General features: G+C 42.3%; 1 protein-coding gene across 3 annotated transcripts in view; it reads right to left on the minus strand.

Moving 5' to 3' along the window:
• Positions 1-3846, minus strand: part of TMOD3 (tropomodulin 3) — a 69686-nt gene extending 65840 nt beyond the window's left edge. For 2 of the 3 annotated variants that reach the window (XM_010977172.3, XM_010977171.3), the window contains exon 1: positions 3672-3845. The gene's annotated coding sequence lies outside the window, so the exon portion shown is untranslated. Of the gene's footprint in view, positions 1-3671 lie in introns of all 3 variants that reach the window. The other variant, XM_064485596.1, reaches the window with a different exon arrangement.
• Between the last annotated feature and the right edge of the window lie 2753 nt (positions 3847-6599).

The following is a 6599-nucleotide window of genomic DNA, read 5'->3' on the forward strand; positions in this document are numbered from 1 at the left end:
CCATTCCCTATGAATTCATGGAATGACAGGTGTAAAGAAAACAAAAAACCTGGATGATACAAATGTTTCTCTTAATTGAGTAGAAGTATATCCTCTCCCCTCAAAAAATATTTAAAGCAAATTTTAATTGTGTCCTAAAAAAAAGCAAAACACACACACACACACACACACAAACAACAACCAAATTAGGGTATATTCATACAACTGAATACTATTCATCAATAAAGGAGAACAAACCACTGATAAAAACACACCACTGATACACACAACACAGACTAATCTCAGAAACACTGTTATAGGAAAGAAGCCAGACACGAAAAGCACAGACTACTGCGTGGCTCATTTATGTCAAGTCCAAAACTAGGCAAAACAAACCTACGGTGTCAGAAATACGGAGTAAGAAAGTGGCTGCCTTTGGAAGGTGGGTGAGGGAAATGGCTGGAAAGGGGCACAAGAGAACTTTCTATGGTGATAAAAATATTTTCTATTTCATTTTGGTAGAAGTTACAGTGTATAAAATTGTTAGAACACCTTAAACTGGACACCTAAGATATGTGCATTTCATTGAATGTTAATTATATCTCAATAAAAAAAAAAAAACAAAGTAGCACTCTGCTTCAAAATACAAGTTGATTCTGTTTCCAATGAAATTCCAGCATATCACATACATGTTCAATTACCTGACACTTTTAATTACTTACATCTCTATGCCTTCATTATTGTAAATCACCTAATAGATGCACATAGGTAGATATATGTGTTTATGCTTAATTTTTCATAAACAGTAAATCTAGTTTGCTTCTTCAGAGTTTCAATACATACTTAATGGACTGTGAGAAGTCCAGTAGAATTTTCTGTCTTCTATGCCATATTCCTCTCCATATGATTTTACAGTTGTCACTTTAGAGGGTCTCAGATAAAACTGACTGAGAATAAGCAGGCATGTAAATCGAATGTCAGCTAGGAAGGACAACGGTGCTTTGGCCACTACTGCAGCCTAAAGAACAATGCTCTCAACTATTTTAATCAAGAGACAGCCAAACATATTTAAATTTAAGAGCAACTGAAAAGCATGAAGAATAATTTGCCAGCTAATTTGATCTTCCAAAGATAATGCAGCCTAATTAACAGGAGCAGTGACACGTGAAAACCACGCAGCCCTTTTCTACTGTTTTACTGAGTCCTCCTCTACATCTCTGTCCAGGTCTATTTTCATCCCCACCACCCTAGGATTCTGCTCAGATTTTCATATACCCAGTTTATGCTGGGTTCCAAATAAATAAATATATGAAATTCTACTGTATTCTATGCAGCTATGTCATATACACACTCAGACAGTATAGAGGATATAGCCTGGAGGAAACAGATGACTGCTGAGTGCAAAAAAGATGACTTCAGTTGTTTCCCACCCCCAATAACTGTAGATCTCTCCCTCTGAACTCCTACTGCATGATTTCATTCCCTATAGACAATTCTTACAATGCTCTGAACTATCAAGAAGCTGAATCTCAGAGACAGTGAGCTCCTAGACAAAAAAAAACATGTCTTCGATATCTGTATTCACCACGAGCCTAAGAGAGTCTCGTGCATGATGGGGCAAAACACATGTTAAATTAGTGAATTACTGAATTAATTGAATGAAAACAGTAGAGGGTGGAAGAGGAGAAGAGAAAAAAAAAAGCTGAGAGGATTCAGCAAAGAGAAAAGAGAAGAAACGGAGCAAAAGAGGAGAAAAAAGAAAAGGAGAAAACTTGTGAAGGAAATGATTTTGTTAAAGTAGGATTAGTTTTTTAAAGTAAGAGTTGGAAAAAGTCATCGCTATCCTTCTCACATCACAGCAATCAGCACTGGTCTTTAAACTGCTCATTATAAACACCTTAAAACATCTTCAAACCCTTGATAGTCAAAGCATGGTCTCCCACTGCAACTGCAGCTTTCCCCATCTGACCTACAGATTCCAGGGCCCCACTTCAACCTACAAGATCCTGGGTGATTTATGGATGCTAAAGTTTGAGAAGCACTACCCTACACCATTTAAACCCTTTCTGTTGTGTGAACCTGTGCTTTATTTAAATGAACAGCAGCTGAGACTTGAAAAATCTGATTAGAGGAAACTCGATCATTGTAATGGGATTTGACCTGTATGTATATTTAACTTTAGGTGAAGTTATTCATTACCAGGTAATCTGGCCTTGAGGGACCACCACAAAACTTTGGAATGAGTCATACAACATGATTAAACAAAATTGTCATCCTCAAGAACTCATTTTTGTTTCTTCATGCCTAGCACAGGGCTTGGAGTGACAGATGTGGCCGATGTTTCCCAAATGAATAAAATAAATGAATTTTAAAAATCAGATATTTAGGCCTGACATTCCTGGGGTCATCTGATCAAACAACCTCATTTTAAATATAAGCAAACTAGAAACCCTGGAGGCTCAAAAGCAAGCAAGCTGAAAGAGTTAAAATATACTAGATCTCACATTTGAATTATTTTTGTTCCTTTCCTAGGAATGTATTAGAAAGGCGATTCTAAGTATTCTAATAAAATGACTGTGGGCTCTTAAGTGATAGAGTAAAAAGATGCCTAGGACTAGGAAGGAGAGACTAGCAAAGGTAATTGAGGCTGAACAAAATTATTTTTCTAAGCCAAATATATATTGGGACAGGCCAATTAATTAATCAACTTAACCCGCTGAAAAATTAATCTGAAGGATTCTCAGAAAGAGAAACAAGAGCTGCTTGAAAATGTTACAAACCAAGGAAGACCGCACATAACTAACTTAAATCTCCATAGGCTTATTTCCTGTTCAAGTATGACCTCCTGGGATAAGTGTTCACTGCAAGATGACTTTTGGTTTTAAGAGAAGCCAAGGGCAAGATGGAAATGCGATTCTTAACATAAAAAAAAAAAAACCCAAAACAAACAAACATAACCCCAGAAAACAAAACAAAAAAACCCTACGGCTGTTTCTCACTTGTTTGTAATCGGAACGCAGGCTTGCAGAGGAAACACCAACTTTTGTAAGCAAAAATATAACGACCTAGTCACGTCCTCAAAACAAACCAACATACAGACTTCACAGCCGGATCCAGCTGTGCTGCGCGGGAGCCAGGACTTTATTCTAAGAGCAGATAGATCAAAACAGCAAACGCAAGACAAGCCAGATTTCAATTTTTTAAAAAAGGGTGTGCCGTACTTTTTTCTTCCTCTTTTTTCCAACTTTCACTAAGCAGAAGCCTTTGAAGGAGTCTTGGTGAAAAAAACCTTTCAGACGGTAGTCCCCCAAGCTACGCTTCAGTCGGGTGGAAGGGGCGAGCAGGCACCGCGAGCTCGCACGGCCGCGGCCCGCGCGGGCTCCAGGCGGGAGGGGACGGGGCCGGTCCCGAACCCGGCGAGGCCGGGCCCCCGAGTGATTCATCAGCAGCTCAGGGTTCGCGCGCCTCCACCGCGGGCGACGCCCAGCGCGTCCCACGGCTCCTACCCGGGCGGGTCCGCCCCGAAGCAGCCCCCAGCCTCCCCTCGCTCCCAGAGAGAGACTGGTAGGGAAGGAGGTCGGAGCCGGGCGGCTGGAAGGCAGCAACCTCTCCCTCCTCAGCCACCATGGCCGGTGCGACACCGAGCCCGCGCCCGCAGACGGACTTCCTGGAAAGCACCGGGCTGGGCTTACCTGACTGGCGCCCGCTGGGGCCAGCGACCTCCTTCACAGACCCGCGGGGACGGCCTGCCGCTCGGTTCCCAGTACCCGCCCGTCTGCCTGCGTGCGCCTCCCAGGGAGTTGTCGGATCCACCCGCCAGCGGCTCCCCCAACTCCACGGCGCTGGTTCCCACTCCGTCAGCGACGCGCGTGCGCACTCTCAGGCCGCGCGAGCATCCTGGGAGTCGTAGTTTCAGCGAGGAGGGCGCGGCTGGGCGCAGACCCTGGTCCTTTCCATCTGCAGGTTGGAAACGGCTGCGGATACCAAGACTTTCTGCAGCCTGAGAAAACACTCTCGACTCGTGGAAGTATCTACCTTCGACCCTTTGGGAGCTATAAACAGCAGCTAGAGGCTCCTTACTGTAGATTTCCTCTTTACTCTGACTTTTCAGTCAAGAAGCACAGATGGCAGGACTTGTGCCCTTGATTGCTAATGTTAGGACATGACACCGAACCCTTTAAACTTGTCATTAAAAAAACTGATAGAAAAGGAAACAAATAAAGGCCAAGGCACAAGAGGGAAGTAAATCAGGAGGATGTCACGTCACCTCACGGGCGTAGTGACCCTAGTGATCTCCTTGGTTTTGCAACCAGGGATGATGTCCCAGCCGTCGTCCCTGTGTTACCCGGTGGTTTCCACCCCCACCCCATCCTCGCAATCCAGCTAAAAGCTGTACACCAGGCGGTGGAGCTGCGAGAAAAAAATAGAAGCTCTGCTGAAAAGGGGGAGCTGGGGCAGATGAGTGCTCTGGGGGCGAAGACAAGGACAGCGGATACCTGAGGGGACGGTCCTAGGGTGGCCTATGAAATGGCTGCCTTTTGTCCAGGGCTCTGAGGAGAGGAAACAGCGATGTACCCCCGTCCATTAAATCACTCTCCGATAATTTTCCTGGCCTGTTCTTCAGGAATGAAGCATTCCCCGGAGTAATGCTCAGCTTTGATATACCTTCTCAAAGACACAGCCAGATAGGACTGAAGTGCCTGCTTAAGATACATTCCAGCTACACCCAGTGTGGGAGCCGACTAATGATTAAGACTTTTCTGGCATTTACTTCTTCCCCTCAGAGGAGGGAGCAACCTAGGTAAATATCCTGGAATTTCATGCAATTAGCATCCACTAATTCCAGCAATAAAGATCACTGATGATTTGGAGTTTTTTGGGGGGGGGGGGAGGAAACACCTCCTAAATGCAAATACTCTTAGAAGACAATTAACATTAAATCTGTGCTTGCATCTTATTTTTTATAGCATCTTAGTGTGAATCAATTTCTCAGATACTCTTGGAGATAACAGCTGAGAGCAATTACCTACAGAATTCAGAATGCAGAATTCAGGTTCAACTAATATTTATTGAATACTTAACCCACACCAAGAACTGTGCCAGCACTCCATTTATAATCTCTAACCCAATCCTCTATAAATAACCCTACAAAGAATACATTAGTATGCTTCACTTCTACAGATGAGAAAACTAAGACTCAGGAAAGTTAAGTAATCGGCACAATATCATGCAACCAATGATTGGAGATCCAGAAATGAAGTACAGGTAGCCTGACTCAAATTCTAGCATGCTTTCCACTGTTGGTCAGACTGATGTGTCTCCTAAATCTCATCAAATTCTTTAAAGTAAGATAATCTGTGACCATATTCAAGGTGCATTAAAAAAATTCTCTGACAGTCCAGGGAGATGGTTCTCTGACGGAATGAGCTGACTATCTGGATTTATTTGATAGTTCTGTATTTCATTATAAGTTAATGTATAAGTATTGTGGCTAACCAACAGTCTCTTGTGATCTGCTATACCTCTGGGCATCACTCCTGGGGAAACTGACAAAACAGATTTCCTGAAAAAGCAAAGCAGAGAACTATGGCTACCCAGGTATGGTTTATTTTAAGATGGACTTTCTTTTGCAGGATTGTGGCTTCTTCTGCTTTGTTCTTTAGGTAGAGAGGGCTTTTAAATTCAATGTCTGACTCATTTAAACTATTACACGTTTCCTCCCTGATCTTCCAATATAAGGTGTTAGGTATACATTAAATGCATTTTCTTTTTTTTTAGCTCTTCATTTTAAGTTTTTCCTAACAAATGCTTTTACCTTATTCTAGTTCCTTTTTTGAAAATAAAGTGATTTGATAATGGATTCTTTCCCTTTCTTCAGACAAATGTTATCATATTGCAATCACAAGACTTGTAAGTATGAATCTCTTAAACACATGTACATTAAATACCACATATGGAACCAGAAGTGTTAAGAGTAACAACCTAGTATTGGATAAAACTTAAAAAAAAAAAAAAAGAATCCTCCTCATTGCTTCCTTTCTCTAACTACATCTATTCTCTATACCAGCAGCCAGGATGATTTTTTAAAACAAATCAGATCATGTCACCCTCCTGCTCCAAACCACTGATGGCTTCCCATCACATTCCAATACAATTCAAAACTACAACCCTACGAGTCCTTATATCAATATTTTTTTCTACCACACATCCTCCCTCTCTGCTTTAGTTACAATAGTCTCCCTGAGGTTTCTCAATCCTGCCAAGTACATTCTCACTTCAAGATCTTTCCACTACATAGAAGTCTTCCCTCCCAAAGACTCATAGCTCATGTCCTCATTTTTATGAAGGGTCTGTTCAAATGTCACCTCTGAAAGGCCTTCTCTGATCATCTTACCCTGTCTTTCTTCTCTTTCCTTAGTCTTCCTAGCACTTATAGTGCTAGGAAGCACCTGTAGGGCTCGGTAGTGACCGAACATCTTGCTTATTCACCTAACGTGAGCTCAAGGAGTTTGCACTGTTTATCCCTCTCTCCCTAGCATCTCCACAGTGCCTGACATACAGTAGGTATTCAATAAATATTTGTAAATAAATGAATATTGGATCCTTCCCTCCCCCTCCTG

The sequence above is a fragment of the Camelus dromedarius genome, chromosome 5, assembly GCF_036321535.1.
Source record: "Camelus dromedarius isolate mCamDro1 chromosome 5, mCamDro1.pat, whole genome shotgun sequence".
Classification (NCBI taxonomy): domain Eukaryota; kingdom Metazoa; phylum Chordata; class Mammalia; order Artiodactyla; family Camelidae; genus Camelus; species Camelus dromedarius.